Genomic DNA, 19,318 nt, shown 5'->3' with positions numbered 1-19,318 from the left:
GAAAAATTAAAAATATTTTTTATCTTTTTAAAAACATTATTAAAATTTATTAAAATATTAAATAAAGCTCAAAAAATTTAAAATTAATAAAAAAATAATTAAAAAGTTGAGTCTAGAATGAATTTAGACAAATGGTTATCCATATTTATATTTAATCTGGTAACCATATCTCTAAATTCATTCAAGATGATTTTTTTCAAAATTATATAAAGTTTTGAAATATTAAAAATTAATTTTCTTTAAAAAAGTTGATGTGTTTATCAATATTTTAATTCTATTGGTACCTTTGGGTGTATAAAAAATATATATTTTATAAAAATAATAATAACAATAATAATTTTAATTTTATTAACAGTATGTGTAAAGTTTTTTTTGTAATGTATGAATATCTCCGATTAGAAAAGGGTATCAATTCTTTTATTACATGTGTGGCCTAAAAGGTCTATCAATTATTTTGAAGCCTAAAAGGTTTAAATAATTGGATATATTCATACATTAAAAAAAAAACTTTATACATACTATTAATAAAATTAAAATTACTTATATTTATTTTACAAAAAAATATTTTATATACATCGTTCCAATAGAATTAAAACATTGATACACATATCAATTTTTTAAATAAAATAAAATTATAACATTTTTAAACTTCATATAATTTTGAAAAATTCATAATTGCTTGAATATTCATATTAATTTATTATATTTTAAACAATATTTTAAATATTATAGGTTATTTATTAATTTAATTCATTGTTAGAATTTTGGCTTATTGGTAAAATAATGCCTCTAGTTTTTTTTAAAAAAATCAATTAAGCTCCTCCAAATTTTACACACCCAATTGAGTCCCTAAACTAACAAAACTAGCCAAATAGGCCCTTTAACTAATGTTGTTAGTTTGTATTTAACGATAATGTTAATGTGGCCATTAACAAATGCCACGTCAGAAAAAAAATTCAAAACATAATAATTATTTAAAAAATATTTTATATTTAAGTACAAAATGAATCTGGACAAATTATTGTCCTGGTTTATTTAAATATGGACCTCCATTTGTCAAGATTTATTTTACAATCATAAAAAATTATAAAATTATATTAATGAATAGAATTTAATTAAAAGCCATAAAATTGAAAAATGAGAAGCAATAATATAACAAATAAATTGTTAATCTTGATTTTATGATATAGGTTGTTTATGCTTGTTTTCTTATTTTAAATATAAAAATAATAAATTATTTTTTATAAATTTTATAAAATTTTATGAATTTTAATTAATTTCTATTACTTTTTATAAATTTTTAAAACAAATCTAATTTTTACAATTTTTTTATGTTTTTATAATTTTGGAATGTATCTAGACAAATGGTTGTCCAGAGTCAAATGAACTTGGACAGCCATTTATTCAGATTTATTGTGTATTTATTTTAAAATAATGATTTAATAAATGGAAGATGAATTATTGTCCAGATATGAAAAGGTTTTGCACTTCAATCTAAGCTTTACCAACACTAAATTACAAATTACTGCAACATTTTTCTGCTAAATCCCAACCTTGAAAACAATCATCTGCGTTTTTTCATGATGTTTTGTTTTTGCTTAAATACCAATAACAATGAAAAGTAAAACAAAATCCGAAAGAAGAAACCCGAAGCCACTGTAATCAACAACCAATTCCATTTGCTTAAATCTGTAATCCCTTCCTGCTTCTGAATATCCAATCCCCTTCCCATACACGTTGCACTTTCATGGCTCCAAGTGGTGAATTATCAATTATTTTAATCCCTCTCACGAACCACTTTGTTGGGTTTTCAATTTAATATAAAATTACAAATAACATAATATTTATGTTTATTTTTTTCCAAAGAGATCATTTTATAAAATTTCAAATTAATATACCAATTTGCTTGTTAAATTGAGAATTTTTGTTTCCAAATAGATAATTTTATAAGACAACAAACATTTTCATCCCTTCGTTACAATTGTTCCATTAAAAGTTTATTTTAACATTCTATATATAAGGTACAATAAAAAAAACTACAATATTTAAAATTTAAATTTTTATTCAATTTAGTCCTAACTACCAGGAGTGGAAAAGGATTTAACCCATCACTTAAAGGAAAATGAGAGAAAGAGATAAAAAGAGAGAGTCGAAGATTCCTTGTTGATATTTAATTCATGCATTAATAGAAAATTACAAAGACCTTGACTTACATCATTAATTATTGGACACTCATTTAACTTAACATTTAAGTTTAACAAAGGTAATGTAATACTAATTTGCTTATAAAATTTAAGACTTCGTTAAATTGAGAATTTTCTTTTTCTAAAGAGATAATTTTGTAAGACAACAAATATATCATTATCTTGCTATGCACGTATCAAATAGTTAGTGTTGAAAAATGGGGTCTGTGATAGAATAGGCCAAAATACTACAGTAGTTCATGTACTATACCTTTAGTTACATTTTTGTCTTTTTATTAAAAATATAATAAATTATGTATTAGATAAAAGTGTAAAATAATCCATAAGAAGAATACTCTTATCTGTTCAAATTTTTTCTAACTCATACCTTTATATCTACTCAACAATTGAATTGGAAATTTAAGATGAAAACGATAGAGGTGAAAGTTGCTCTAACCAGTGGAGAGCTGCAAAATCATCTCATCTTTAGTTGAATCCTGCATATTGGTCCACACATGCAGTCTTAAAAGAAGTCTTATCTTGTGGAAAGTTAAACTTGATTTGTCTCGATGTGACGAAATTTCAAATTAGATATTGGAAAAAGTGGTGATTCTTTGAATTCATGTTCCCAATGTGTGTTACTAGAAAGAAATTGGGAGCAACCGCGAAGAAAATAAATTGAGGATCTCAATCAAACACGTTTCACATTACTTGTCTTTTCATTTCATGTTTTTCTAGTGCATGCAATGACTTTTGAGTTGGACTTTCAGTGCCAGTTCCAACAGCAACTTCATTTATTTCTTTACTTATAAAAACATTTTTATTGAGAGACATATAGCTGAAAATTTATATATTGGGTTCTCAATATATTAAATAAAATTACGTTACACATAAAATGATATTTAAGAAAAGGAATATGCAATGAATGTATTGTTTGGTTTTGAATATTGGGATAATAAATGTAAAAAGTTAATAAAGATGTGGTTGTGTAATGGTAGATTACAGATAGCATCAGCTCATGTGTAGGCTGGAAATTAAACAGAGAAGCAAAATGGTGTGCAGATGGTTGGGCTTAACAAGGATAATAATATCTGAAATTTATAAAAGAAGAATTCGGGAAATCCATAATAATCAGGGCAAAACAGGGAAAATATTCTAATATTTAATTTCAATCACGAATGGTCCACAAAACTTGATTTGTCTAAATATGACAAAATTTCTATTACTTGTCTTTTCAATTGATGTTTTCAATGTAGATCCATCCAACCAATAGCGACTCAGCCATGCATAATAAGAGATGAGAACCAAAGACACATAATAAAAAAACTAGAGATTAAAATTATATAGCTAAGGAAAAGAAAAAAAAATTAAGTCAGACATTACAAAATTGTTTCAATCAAAGTTGACGATCACAATCAAACATGTTGTAATCATAATACTTGTCCTTTTTTGATGTCTTGTAATTGATATATGGACTTTTAAATTAAAGAGAGAGTTTTCCCTTTCGTTAATTTCGCCTTTATTATATTTAAAAATGAAAAAAAAAAAAACATAAACATAGTATCTATTTTCCAACTGGCAATTGGAATTTGTGATAATCTTGCACTTGGATTGCAACAAAAACTGTAAATAATAAACAGCACTTGGATTGCAAAATAAACTGTAAATAATAAACAGCACTTGGAATTTGTGACAAAATTTGTTAACAAAAACCAACAGGAATATGAGGTGATTTTTTTTTGTGTGTGTGTGTGCTTTAATATAACGTAGATTAAAAAATTAATTTAATATTTTCTGTTTAAAATTCTTTCTCTCTTCTCCATCGTGTTATCTTCCCCACTCTTTTCTGTCTCTTTTTTCCCCCACAAAGCTGTAAAGCTCCATCGTTTCATACCAACTAAACCCAAAGCTCCATCAATATATTTTACAAAACCCATTGATTAATTTCACAAAGCTTTTAAAACCCATCAATTTTGTTCATTGCTTTCGGTTTTGGTGATAACGGTTCGGTTCATATTGATTTGAAAAAAAACTACTACTAAAGGAAAGGTTTTCTTTAAGAGCTAATATAAATTTTAGTCTTTAAATTTGACAAATTAAATCTACTTTGATAATCAGAATTTTTTTGTCTACTTTTATATTTAAACTTGACAATTATATTTATTTTAGTCACTCTAATACTATGATATTGTATTATGTCATCATCACTTAAAAGATCTATTTTCGGGTGATGATATAACACAATTTTAGGTAAAAGTACCATCGAGGCCTTTATAATAAGAGTTAGATTGCATTTTGTCCATTTTACTCATAAAGGAAAAATTAATCCTTTTTATTAAATCAAAGAGAAAAATGATTTTTTTGTTAAAATTTTAATTCATTTTTATTGTTAAAAATTGATTCATGTATGTCAACATGATGTACACATGGCATGACATGTATCACTGTCTGGTTATTACGTTAACTATGCAGTTTTTTAATAATATAAATGGATATAAAATTTCATAGAAAAGAACACTATGCTCTTTGAACTAACAAATAGTGACTAATTTACCCATTTTTTATGCAGATGAGACAAAATGCAATTTGAGTACTAGCACAAGGGCCTCCATTGATACTTTTACCCATAATTTTAAAGTATTACATTACCAAACTTTTATATTTTATCAAGTGTAATGATCAAAATAGACTTAATTATCAAGTTCAATTACCAAAGTGAACCAAAAAGATAATAAAAGGGGCCTAATTGTGAAGTTAGTATATTATAATAATATAACAACAATTATGAGTATATATGTAAATTGATATAATAATTAATTAAATAATAATAAAACTTAATTAAATTAATTAATTAAAGTTAATTATCATATAATCTAAAAATAGTATTCTATTTTTAACAATTAAAAATGTTGAACTATATTTTTAAAAAAATATTTTTTATATTAAAATTATTACAATAAATTCTTGTAATTTATAAAATGAAACTTACAAATTACTATAAACTTACAAAATAATTTTAATTTAAAATTTGAGTTGAGATATTTTGTATTAATTAAAAATAATAAAAATTAAAAATTAAACTCCCTAATTATTCGATTATCATGCAATACTGGAAAATAAAATAGGATCACATTATTTGAATCCATCTCACATGAGTTCCTTTCTCAAACCAACAAATGAACTCTCTAAAGTCGTAACAATTATAAGGGAATTAGCCTTCTGGATTTCTCTACTGTCATCGTAGAACCACCAATTATGGATGCTGAATTTCTTACAGAAAATTTCAGGGCAGGAAGTAGGCTACTATATATAACATGTAATTGTTGCCATTGTTGTTTTTAATGCAATGCTAAAGCGAGATTGTGTTGTTGGATTTTATAAAAATATTATTATTGATGAGTTAGGTTTCTTGCTAAATCTTAAGGTCTGTCCAAAATTTAAGAAGGTTTGAACAAAATATTAGACTCAAAAATGGGCTTAGACAAAAAAAACTTAAACTCGTTTAAAATATAGGCTGAACTTGGGCTTAAGCATTTTAAAGGCTCGAGCCTAGCCCGATCCAACCCATTTTTAAGTTTGTATTGCTTTTATATTATGTTGTGTTTATATATTATGTAATTTATAAAATAAAAATTAAATCTATAGTATAATATAATACTACTATAAAATAAACATTACAAAATTTAAGATGAATATATATAAAAATATAATAAATAAAATTTATGTAAAATTATTAAACATTAAATTGAAATAAATATAAATATATTTTTTAAATTTAACAAAAATATAATATGGACGAACCTGAAATAAGATTGGGTTAACCATTTACAAATATGGATGGACTTGGGCAAAATTATTTATATGTTATTTATATATTGCTAAATTAATTTAGTTAATTGTTAAAATTTTGGTTTATTGATAAAATAATGCCTCGAACATTTTCAAAAAATCATTTGAGCCCCTCCAAATTTTTTGCACTTAATTGAGTCCTTGAACTAACAAAACTAGTCAAATATACCCTTTTACTAATGTTGTCCATTTGTATTTAACAACAATGCTGATGTAGCCATTAACAGATGCCATGTCAGCAAAAAATAAAAAAATAAAAATTATTTTAAAAATATTTTAGATTTAAGTACACATTGAATTTGGACAAATAATTGTGTCCAAGTTCATTTGATGGACACTCACTTGTCTAGATTCATTCTACAATTATAAAAACATTAAAAATATAATAATGATTAGAAATTAATTAAAGGCCATAAAATGAAAAAATGAGAAGCGATAATATAATAAATAAATTGTTAATCTTAATTTTATGATATAAGTTATTAATGCTTGTTTTCTTATTTAAAATATAAAAATAATAATTATTTGTAAATGGATATATTTGGTTACCTACATTTTTCAGCTAAATCCCAACCTTAAAAACAATCATCTGGGTGTTTTCATGATCTTTTGTTTTTGCTTAAATCCTAATAACAATGAGAAGTAAAACAAAATCCAAAAGAAGAAACCCGAAGCCACTGTAATCAACAACCAATTCTATTTGCTTAAATCTGTAATCCCTTCTTGCTTATGAATATCCAATCCCTCTCACGAACCACTTTGCTGGGTTTTCAATTTAATATAAAATTACAAATAACATACTATTTAAGTTTTTTTTTCCAAAGAGACCATTTTATAAAATTTCAAATTAATATACCAATTTGCTTATAAAATTTAAGATTGTTAAATTGAGAATTATATTTCCAAATAGATAATTTTATAAGACAACAAACATTTTAATCCCTTCCTTACAATTGTTCCATTAAAAGTTTATTTTGACATTCTATATATAAGGTAAAATAAAAAAAAATTACAACATTTAAATTTTAAATTTTTATTCAATTTAGTCCTAACTATCATGAGAGGAAAAGGATTTAACCCATCACCTTAAAGGAAAATCAGAGAAAGAGATAAAAGGAGAGGGCCGAAGATTCCTTGTTGATATTTAATTCATGCATTAATACAAATTACAAAGACCTTGACTTACATTATTTATCATTGGACACTCATTTAACTTAACATTTAAGTTTAACCAAGGTAATGTAATACTAATTTGCTTATAAAATTTAAGACTTTGTTAAATTGAGAATTTTCTTTTTTCTAAAGAGATAATTTTATAAGAAAACAAATATATCATTATCTTGCTATCCACGCATCAAATAGTAGTGTTGAAAAATAAGGTCTGTGGTAGAATAGGTCAAAGTACTATAGTAGTTCATGTACTATACCTTTGGTTACATTTTTATCTTTTTATTAAAAATAAATAAATTATGTATTAGATAAAAGTGTAAAATAATTCATATGAAAAATATTCTTATCGGTTCAATTTTTTTCTAAACTCATACCTTTATATACAGTGTATGTAAAGTCCTTATACAAGAGATCATCAAAGTATAAAGATTAGTATGTATCAGATAAATGGAAGTGAGTTGATTAAGGTTTTGTTTAGTATTGCTTAAAAAAACACGCTTGGCTTGAAAAATAATTTTGGAATAAAAATTATGTTGAACAAATTGTTTTGGGTTGAAATTTTTACCAAAATTACTTTTGGTGTTTAATTACTTTTTCACATCTCCAACAACATGGTACTTTCATTTTCTTTTCTTGGTGCTTAATTACAAATGTGTTAAAATTATTAATTAAAAATAAAAAAGTATTTTTTAAAATAATAAAAATGTATTACAATCTAATTACAAATATTTAATGGTTATATTTAATTATTTAAAATATAGTTTATATATTCTAATTAAAATTTATAAATTTATAAATTTTTAATATTTATTGCTTAAAAATATTTAAAATCTATATTTCATATATTAAAATATTAACAATAAGTTATAATAAATTATTTTTTATAGTCTTACTAAAATATAATAATATTAACTAATTTAAACGTTGTTTAAATACATATTTGTTACTTGATAATATCATGTCTAAAATAAACATTTTCTCTCCAAAAAATATTTATCAAAAATACTTTTCTACTGCACTCTTCAAAAGCAATATACTTTTTTTAAAAACACTTATTTTCCAAGTCTTTCTTTTTCCAAATAAATAAGATAGGCTACATACTTTTAAATAAATAAATAAAAAGGTTTAACCTCAAACTTTTTCAAAAAAAAAACAATTAAGCTCCTTCTTCTTTTTTTGTACTCAATTGAGTACTTGAGTTTTCAAAATTCATCAAAAAGACCCTCAAACAAAAAAAAAGGCAATTAAACAATTACTTTTTTTTTCCACTTAATTGGGTACTTGAATTTTTAAAATGCATTAAAAAGACCCTAAAAATTTTTCAAATAAGCAATTAAGCCCATGCTCTTATTAAAAATTATAAAAATAATAAATAATAAATTTTAGAAAATTTATTAAATTTTAATAAAAATATAAAAATATAAAATTTATTAAAAATTAGAATTTTTTATAAAAATAGTAAAAAATAAAAAAAAATTGTAATATTTTTATAAAAATCATAAAAAATTTATAAAATGCATCAAAAAGTCCTTTTAACAATTAAATTTAACCGTTAGTTGTTAAAGTTAACGACCCCTAGTTTTTTTCAATTAAAGTCATCATATATCGCAGCACAACGTGACATGTGCTGAAAAATGATAAAATAATAAAAATCAATAAAAGTTACAAAAAAATTATAAAATATTTCTTTTGGTACGATAATTTTAATAATTATTTTTTGCAAAATTTATATTTCTTTACATTTTGTATAATTTTCTTAAGACTTTATAAAATTATATAATTTTTTTGTATTTCTATATGTTTTATACTTTTTTATGATTTTTATAATTTTTTCTGATTTTTAATAAAATTTAAAATTTTTATATTTTTTCTAAAATTTAATAATTTTTATAGCTTTTACTTATTTTAATTGTTTATATTTATTTCTAATTTTTAATAAAATATGGGACTTAATTGCTATTTTTGAAAAAGTTTGAGGATATTTTTTTATGTATTTTTAAAATTCAAATACCCAAATAAGTAAAAAAAAAATTGAAAGCTTTTTGCATCCTTAAGCCTAAATTTTTTTAAAAATTCTTTTGTACGACCCAGCTTTATTGTTTGTATTCTCATTCTATTAATGATTCAAACCCCCGACATGGGTTGTTATAAGCCAATAGTTGAGGTTGTATGTGGTTTTAACCGTAATATTATCAACAAGATTTCAATTTAAAATATTTAATTTTCTTTATTTAATTTAAATAAATTTATTTGACTTGATTTAAATTTCATTTCACTCAACTAAATTCAAAAAAAAAATCAAGTTAAGATGATAAAGTAAGACTCATTAACTTAACTAACTTAAAATTTTTTCACTAGATTTGATCAAACTCTCAACTCATTAGGTAAGATGATGTTTAGGACTTGTTTTTTTAAAATCTTTATTTCTCAATCATTCTTAGAAAATAACATGTTAAATTATTTCATTAGTCCTTGTACTTCACAAAAGTTGTGGATTTGATCTCTGTACTTTAATTTGGTCATTTTTAATACATGTACTTTTTTAATTTGAAAAATTCAATCATCACCAAATGATAGCTGTTAAATTCATTAAGTTAAGTTTTGTTATTTTCGAAATCTAATATGACAAACATATTATTATATGTGTAATGCTATGCTAGTTTTTTATTTTTGTATAATACTCACCGAAAATCCATTAAATGGATCAACGACTTCCATTTGCTTCAAGATAGAAATTTCAAAATTCAAAAAGTATAGGGATTTAGAATGATTTAATTAGAGAATATAGACTAAATTTACTGTACGTATAATATAGAACTAGTAATTGAATTTAACCTAACAAATTTAACTGTTACAGTTTAAGTGAAGACTAAAATTTTAAAATTAAAAAAGAAAAAAAATATAAATATTAAATTTGACCAATTCAAAAAATATAAAACTAAAATTGATTAAATTAAAGTATTGAGACTAACCTCAAATTAAATGAAAACGGATAAGGTTCCGATTAAAGTTACTTTTAAAAAGTAAATATATTTTAAATTCAAATTTATAATTTTATTATATATCTTAACAGGTAAATAAAAAAATTTCACTAAATTATTATCTTTGTTCTATTTTAGTCATTCAACTATTTATTTTTTGATTTAATTATTAAATTTTTTGAAATCAATTATTTTGATCACTTTCCCATTATCATTAAATGAGTAAGAAAAAGCTGATATAAGTTTATTTTATTTTTCAAATTAATCCTTAATATCAAATCAAAGTTCAATTTAGTCCTTGAATTAAACTAAAAATTCAAATAAACTTATAATATCACAACTTTTTTTATTATAATATATTTCTTTTTTCCAAATAATAAATTTAAATTTATTATGATTATCAAAACTTTTATTATAATATAACTATTATCATTTTTTTTACTTTTTAAAATTGATTATAATTATTTTTTAAATATCAATTTAGTAATACGATGAAAAATAAATAGTGTTTTTGTTAGTTCAATTTTTTTTAATTCATGCTTTTATAGATATTATAGATAGATTATAGATATTATACAAGGGATCATCAAAGTATAAAGATTAGTTATGAAGTGAAAGTGAGTTGATAAAATCGTCCACTCATTTTACTTTTAAAGAAAAAAACTTTATTTTTGTTCTACCTACCTTTCTTGTTTGTATTCTCATTCTATTGATGATTCGTCTTTGGGTTGCTGAAATCAGAGAACTTGCTTATGATGCTGAGGATGTTGTCGAGGAATTTGCTCTCAAGATTGGGTTCAAAAGCAAAGGTGGTCTTCCGGGTTGTATTAAAAAATCCACCTGCATTGTGAAGAAGGGATGTGCGCTTCACGAAACCAAGTCAAAGATCGAGAAAATTATAGCAAGAATCATCGACTTGGTCCGACGACTACAAGCCTACGGCGTGAGGGAATTAAAAGATGGAAGAGAAGGATCAAGTTCTTCAATTGAAATGCGAGAATCAAGGCGGCCTTATCCTCATATTATGGATGATAATATTGTTGGATTGGTTGATGATACCAAGGAATTGGTCTCAGTTCTTACGTAAGAGACAAATGAATGCAGTAGGGTTATTTCAATATGTGGCATGGGTGGTCTGGGAAAGACCACTCTCGCCAAGAAAATATTTCACCATGGTCAGGTTATTGATTATTTCGATCACTTGGCTTTTGTATATGTTTCTCAACAATTTCTGAAAAGAAAAGTTTGGGAAGACATTCTATCTGGTCTTAAACCTTTAAATGATAAGGATAGGAAGAAAAGTGATAAAGAATTAGCAGAGGATAGGAAGAAACGTGATGAAGAATTAGCAGAGGATAGGAAGAAAAGTGATGAAGAAATAGCAAAGAAGTTGTGTAACATTTTGAAGGATAAAAAATGTCTGGTGATACTTGATGATATTTGGAACAGTGAGGCTTGGATTCGTCTAAAACCTGCCTTTCCAGCTGCAAGTGATAGTCATAGCAAGATATTGCTCACCTCTCGAAACAAGGAGATAGTTTCAGATGCTGACATAAGAGGTAAAATTTTCTTAATTAGGTAAATTTTAATACTCTTATTCCTTTTATAGAAAATAATTATGTATATTATTTCAGAGTTGCGGTGCCTAAACAATGAACAAAGTTGGGAATTATTTCAAAAGATTGCATTTCCTCCAACTGAGTTTACAGGTAACAATATTTAAATTGTAGAATTATTTTCCATGCTAAATGTGCATATAGTAAATTTCTTGTTTATATTCTAAATTTACTTTTCATTTTTAATTTTTTTATAATAACTAAAATTAAAAATATATAAAAATATATTTTATTTAACAATTTCAAAGCCTTCATTATGAATAAATAAAAGAAATCAAAGCTTTGTAATTTCTCAATTAATAGTGCGTGCACGTAAATATATTTAAGCTGTGTAGTTTCTTTAAGCACTTTCGTGCTATTCTTTTATATATATATATATATATATACTAGATTTTATAATTTAATTTTTTTATAATTAATTTCTCAATTTATCAAACATCATTTCAGTAAAATAATAATTAATCAATCTTTTTATTTCGCAAAAATTTTTATTCTAAAAAGAACAAATAAACATATAAAATCTAAAAAAACACCAAACAAATAACACTAACATGATAAAACCACAATATCTCCTACATCCTTCCATCAGAAAGATAAATGTGCAAATAAACCATCCTTATCAAGAATAAAGACTAAGGAAGATGATAGTTGATTCGAACAACCAAAAATGCCCATCTCATTACGGCAGATTTAGCAAACCAATCCGTTGTCATATTTGCTTCTCGTCTAATAACATTAACTTTCACAGAAGAAAGTTGCATGACCAGCTTATCAATCCCAAATGAATCCACTATCATCCTTTTACCAATCCCATCCAGCATCTTGCCACTTGAATTCTTGCCTGTTACTCCAATACCAGCACAAGCTGTTGCGGTGTCAAGTGCCCCATCACAATTAACTTCAACCCAACTTTCTAGTGGTTTCTCCCAAACATCAGCACAAGTTGTCGACTTCTCAGTTGGATCAAAGTTATTGTTTGAACAAAGGATCCCTTAGAAGATAAGAATTCATTCACCTAGCAATGAATCCTTCAAATAATTTTCTCCAAATCAAGTAAAACAACTCTGAGAACCATCTGTCAAATGATTGAATTCGATCTCTAACCCTTAAAAAGATATGTAAATTTTGTTTTTTGTATCATTTTTACCTTTTTATATTTCAAATTGGACAGTGAATTATATATTTATTTATTTGAAACTCCTCTTAAATTAATTAGAGTGGAGTTTCTTATTTAGTATTGACTGTTCCATAAAGTATTCAAAGTTTTCAAACAGATTTATTTTTTTAAGTGTAGTTAATAACCGCAATAAAAACTAAACTTTATAAATGATGAATTTATATTAAAAATTATTTGATAAATTAATAAAATATAAGTTCGGGTTCATCTACTTTTACATTTCTTTTACCTATTTAAATTATTTCTTAATTTTCCTTATTTTTTAAAAATTTATTTTTAATTTTTTATACAGGAAATATAATCGATGTGGAATGAAAGAGTTAGGAGAGAACATGGTTAAACATTGTGCAGGCCTTCCATTAGCCATTGTTGTATTGGGAGGAATTTTGGCTACAAAGAATAATTCATTAATTGAATGGCGAAAGATATCTAACAATGTAAAATTATACTTGAAGAAAGGCAAAAATCAAGAACTTGAGGATGTGTTAGCATTAAGTTATGATGATTTGCCTCCCTATCTAAGACCATGTTTCCTCTATCTAAGCCATTTTCCGGAGGATTATACGATAGAGGTGGATAGATTGATTCAATTATGGGTTGCTGAAGGTATTGTGTCATTAAAGCAAGAAGAAAGAGTCGGTGGGGAAATTGCGGAAGATGTGGCGGAATCTTATTTAATGGAGCTTGTGGAAAGGTGCATGATTCAAGTTCGAGAAAGAGATGTGGTAACCTTAAAGGTCAAAACGATTCAGCTGCATGATCTGATGAGAGATCTTTGCTTATCAAAGGCGAAACAAGAAAATTTTGTCTTCATTGTTGATCGATCAAATGCATCTTCATTATCTATGATTCGGAAGGTTCGTAGGGTTTCTGTGCATGAGTTTTTTTCATACAATGCATTAAAAGTCCAAATATTCGGTCACTTTTATTCTTCAATTACTTCTTTCCGTGTGAGGCATTACAAAATTCTACACCCTTGGGAGTGTGGAATTACATTGAAGAACATGGAGATGAAGTTTGGAATCCACTGTACTGGATTCTTGCGACTCCGGTAGGTTGTAGCAGACTTCTTAAAGCTTGGGGAATCTGGAGATACCTGTTCAACAACTTCAAATTGCTAAGAGTCCTAAACTATGAGGTAGGAATAAGATATGATGATTTTGCAGGGTGGAAGTTATGTTGAAGTTAGTTCCCATGTAAGACATGCAGCTCATGCAGATTAATGCACATACTTTACCCGGGTAAAGTATGTGCAAAAATTCATACACATAAGTTACCCGGGTAAAATACATCCAACAGGAGATGTTAATACCACTGTTTGTTCTCTGTTACATTTTGTTACTTTCTAACTATGTTTTTTTTTAATTAGTTCATTTTGAATTATGTTTAAATGACAAGTTGATGTAACTTGATAGTTAAAGAGCTAGTTACCAGCTTTGTTCAAGTGTACAAGTTTAGTTTTGTAAGTTCCAATGTAATAAGTGGAGTTAGGTAATGTTTAGGTAAAGGATTTGTTAATCTTTTGACCAGCCAAATAACTGGTATATGTAATGGCTTTAAGCCAATGTTTCAAATGAATGAAATCATCAGATTTTCTTCCATATGCTCCATTCTTCCTTTGCCTTCTAAAAACTTCTAAGTTCTGTTCTTCATTCTTGACAGTAGCTAAAAGCTTGGACTTCAAGCATTTTTCCTTCATATTTTATCCGGGTATAATACGTTGTTGCTGGTGCTCTGTTTGAAATTCTTACTTTACCCGGTTAAAGTGTGTTGAAACTCCAACAATTAGTATCTAGAGCTGCATTCTTAAGGGACCTGTTCTAGCAAACTTTCAAAACGATGGCTTCATCAGGCTTCTCACCAGCTACACCTTCAGTTTTCAATGGAGAAAGATATCACATTTGGGTAGTCAAGATGAGAACCTACCTCCAGGCATTTGATCTATGGGAGGTAGTTAACTCAGATGTTGAACCAGAACCATTGAGAGCAAATCCAACAGTGGCTCAAATGAAGCAGTACTCTGAAGAAAAAAGCAAAAAGCACAAGGCCATGTCATGCATTCAGAACTGTGTTTCTGATGTTATTTTCACCAGAATCATGGCTTGTGAAACACCAAAACAAGCCTGGGACAAACTCAAGGAGGAGTTCCAAGGTACTGAGAGGACAAGACAACAGCAGTTGTTGAACCTGAGAAGGGAGTTCGAGAACTTAAAGATGAAGGAAGAGGAAACTGTCAAGAAGTATTCAGACAGAATTATGGCTGTAGTAAACAGCATAAGGATCTTTGGTGAGCATTTTAGTGAAGCAAGGATTGTGGAGAAAGTGCTCTCTACCTTACCAGAAAGGTATGAGGCAAAAATATCCTCTTTAGAGGACTTAAGAGACTTAACCAGCATCTCTTTAATAGAGCTGATCAATGCTCTGTATGCTCAGGAACAAATAAGAGCCAGTAGATCGGAGGAGCACCAGGAGGGTGCTTTCCAAGCTAAGGCCAAAGCAGCCTCGAGCACCTCAGCCTATAAAGGCAAAAAGAACTTGAGAAACAGGCCTAAGCTTGATGCTGCAAGAGGAGAAGATCGACTCTGCAGATTTTGTATAAAACTTGGTCATTTAGAGGCCAGATGCTGGTTCAGGCCAGATGCTGTGTGCCAACACTGCAAGAAGAAGGGCCATGTTGAAAAAGTTTGCAAAGAGAAAGGAAGACCAAGGCAGAATCAACAGCAGCCAAGGGCTGAAGCTCAGATAGCTGAAGATGGCAGTGACAATGAAGAGCAGGTCTTTGCAGTCTCCTGCTCAGCTGCTCAGAAGAAAGTCTCAAATGGTTGGCTCCTTGACAGTGGCTGCACCAATCATATGTCACCAGATGCAGCTATTTTCAAGTCATTAGACAGAAGCTGCAAAACAAAAGTTAAAGTCGGCAATGGCCACTTTATCAAGGCAGAAGGAAAGGGAGATGTGGTTATTCGCATTCCAATAGGTAACAAAATCATTTCAAATGTTTTCTTAGTTCCTGAAATTGACAGAGACCTATTAAGTATAGCTCAGTTAGTTGAAAAAGGCTATACAGTGGTGTTCAAAGGAAATGAATGTCAGATTAGTGATCCAAGTGGATCCATGCTCATGTCAGTAGCCATGACAGAAAGGAGCTTTGTTGTGGACTGGAATAAAGGCTTTGATAATGCCTATGTTGTTTCTTCTGAAGACTCCAAGCTTTGGCACCAAAGGCTTGGGCATGCCAACTTCAGATCGACGACTCAGATGATCAGTGAAGACTTGGTTGAAAACTTCACCAACTCTGTTGAAGAAGAAGAGGTATGTGAAGTCTGTCAATTGGGAAAACAAGCAAGATTGTCATTTCCTACAAATCAAGCATGGAGAGCCTCTGAGAAGCTGCAGCTTGTACACACAGATGTGTGTGGTCCTATGAAGACTGAATCTTTAAATGGAAGCAGATACTTTATTTTATTTATTGATGATTACTCCAGGTATTGTTGGGCATACTTTCACCGGAGTAAGTATGAAGTACTCTCAATATTCCAGAAATTTAAAGCTGCAGTAGAAACTGAAACAGGCTGTAAACTCAAGACCCTTAGGTCTGATAATAGAACAGAGTATACTTCATCCAGGTTTAATATCTTCTGTGATGAAGCTGGCATTAGACACCAGCTCACCAACACTTATACACCTCAACAAAATGGTGTAAGTGAAAGGAAGAACAGGAGCTTGATGAATATGGCCAGATGCTTATTGTTTGAGAAAAATTTGCCTAAGACCATGTGGGCTGAAGCTGTCAACACTGCTGTCTACATTCAGAATAGGCTTCCAACCAAAGCACTTGCTCACAAGACACCTTTTGAAGCCTGGTTCGGGTTCAAGCAATCATTGGTTCATATGAAAGTCTTTGGTTGCCTATGTTACAGCCAAATACCAACTGTAAAGAGGGATAAGTTGTCCAAAAGAGCTATTCCTGGTATTTTAGCCGGGTATAGTATGGTTAAGAAGGGCTACAGGATTTTGGACCCTTTAACAAACAAAATTCATGTAAGCAGAGATGTGATCTTCGATGAAAAAGGATGCTGGAATTGGGAAAAGAATGAGCCAGAGGTTGTTTCTGAAGAGCTGATGGCTGATCATGCTAAATCTAATCAAGTTAGTCCTGAAATGGACATTACTGACATGCCAGTCAGAGGCACTAGACCTTTGGCTGAAATTTATGAAAGAGCACAAGTTGCCATAGTGGAGCCATGCAGTTTTGAAGAAGCTGAAGCTGATAAAGGCTGGAAACAGGCAATGGTTGATGAAATTGCCATGATTGAGAAGAACCAGACATGGGAATTGGTTCCTAGACCAGCCAAGAGAAAGGTTATTGGAGTAAAATGGGTCTATCGAGCCAAGCAAAATGCTGATGGAAGCTTAAACAAACTGAAGGCCAGGCTTGTAGTCAAAGGATTCAGCCAAAAATATGGCCTGGACTATCTGGAAACATTTGCACCAGTGGCCAGGCTAGACACCATAAGGTTGCTGACATTTTCACAAAGGCCCTTGGTGTGTCAAGGTTTATAAAACTGAGAAAGCAGCTAGGTGTTACAAGCATGGAAACTAAGGAGGAGTGTTGAAGTTAGTTTCCATGCAAGACATGCAGCTCATGCAGATTAATGCACATACTTTACCCGGGTAAAGTATGTGCAAAAATTCATACACATAAGTTACCCGGGTAAAATACATGCAACAGGAGATGTTAATACCACTGTTTGTTCTCTGTTACATTTTGTTACTTTCTAACTATGTTTTTTTTAATTAGTTCATTTTGAATTATGTTTAAATGACAAGTTGATGTAACTTGATAGTTAAAGAGCTGGTTACCAGCTTTGTTCAAGTGTACAAGTTTAGTTTTGTAAGTTCCAATGTAATAAGTGGAGTTAGGTAGTGTTTAAGTAAAGGATTTGTTAATCTTTTGACCAGCCAAATGACTGGTATATGTAATGGCTTTAAGCTAATGTTTCAAATGAATGAAATCATCAGATTTTCTTCCATATGCTCCATTCTTCCTTTGCCTTCTAAAAACTTCTAAGTTCTGTTCTTCATTCTTGACAGAAGCTAAAAGCTTGAACTTCAAGCATTTTTCCTTCATATTTTATCCGGGTATAATACGTTGTTGCTGGTGCTCTGTTTGAAATTCTTACTTTACCCGGTTAAAGTGTGTCAAAAACCCAACAAGTTACCTAGTGATATAGGTAATCTCATCCATTTAAGATTCTTGAGTCTAAGGAATTTTGACTTCAAATGGTCAAAGTCGCCATCATCTCTAGGCAAGTTAAGGTGCTTGCAAACCTTAGATTTAAGAGTTGATATTTACAAAATTCATGTACCTAATGTGTTATGGAGGATGGAGCAACTAAGACATTTATATCTCCCCGACACATGTAAAAAGAAAACAAAGTTGAAGTTAGGTACTTTGAGAAAACTCCTAACACTTGTGAACTTCAACACCAAGACTTGTTATCTGAAGGATCTTATCAACATGACAAATCTTAGAGAGTTGGTGATAAATTTGACCTTCAATATTGAAAATTTCAATGAGAAGGAGTTCGGCGAGAATCCACCCATAATCGGAAGTAAATATCTTCATTTCTTGTCTATTGTTAGCAATTGGGAATACAGTTCAAAAATAGATCCAAGACTTTTGGCCCACCTCCTTTCAAGTTGTACAAGTGTTTGCAAGTTGAGTATAATAACTGCAGAGATAAGTAAGTTACCAGAGTATCACTTCTACTCTTCACATCTCGCTTACATACGGTTGGAACAGTGCGAGTTTGAGGAAGGTCCAGTGCTAACACTAGAGAAGCTACCTAACTTAAGGATTCTTGAATTCGAAGAAACTTCCATAGGAAAGGAAATGTTTTGCTCTGCACAGAGTTTTCCTCGACTTGAGTCTCTAAGTCTTGGGAGGCTATACGAATTGGAGGAGTGGAAGGTGGATGAAGGAGCCATGCCTTCTCTTCAGCGGTTGGAGATTTGGAGATGCCACAACTTGAAGATGCTTCCAGAGGGATTGAGGTTCATTACAACCCTCAAAGAAGTGAAGATTGAATCAATGGCAAAGGCATTCAAAGATAAATTGGAAGAAGGAGGAGAAGATTTCTACAACGTCAAACATGTTCCTTCTATCATATTCCAAAACTGTGACTTGGAGATTGAATGATAATTGAGAGGTAATTTCATAACCTCTAGTTTAGGAAATGATTCCTACTTTGTTTGCTTCTTATATATATTTCTTTCGTTTTTGACAATGTCTCACATTCTCACTCAATTTGTCAACACACCAATGAATAATTACATTTA

At 28.7% G+C, this 19,318-nt stretch overlaps 1 pseudogene; it reads left to right on the top strand.

Annotated features, from left to right (window-relative positions):
- The first annotated feature begins 10,769 nt into the window (after positions 1-10,769).
- On the top strand, positions 10,770-19,238 carry LOC121209412 (putative disease resistance protein At1g50180; annotated as a pseudogene).
- The last annotated feature ends 80 nt before the right edge of the window (positions 19,239-19,318 follow it).

This window comes from Gossypium hirsutum, chromosome A11 (genome assembly GCF_007990345.1).
Source record: "Gossypium hirsutum isolate 1008001.06 chromosome A11, Gossypium_hirsutum_v2.1, whole genome shotgun sequence".
NCBI classification, from domain to species: domain Eukaryota; kingdom Viridiplantae; phylum Streptophyta; class Magnoliopsida; order Malvales; family Malvaceae; genus Gossypium; species Gossypium hirsutum.
The sequence above is the reverse complement of the archived record's forward strand: the minus strand, read 5'-3'. Positions and strand labels throughout refer to the sequence as shown.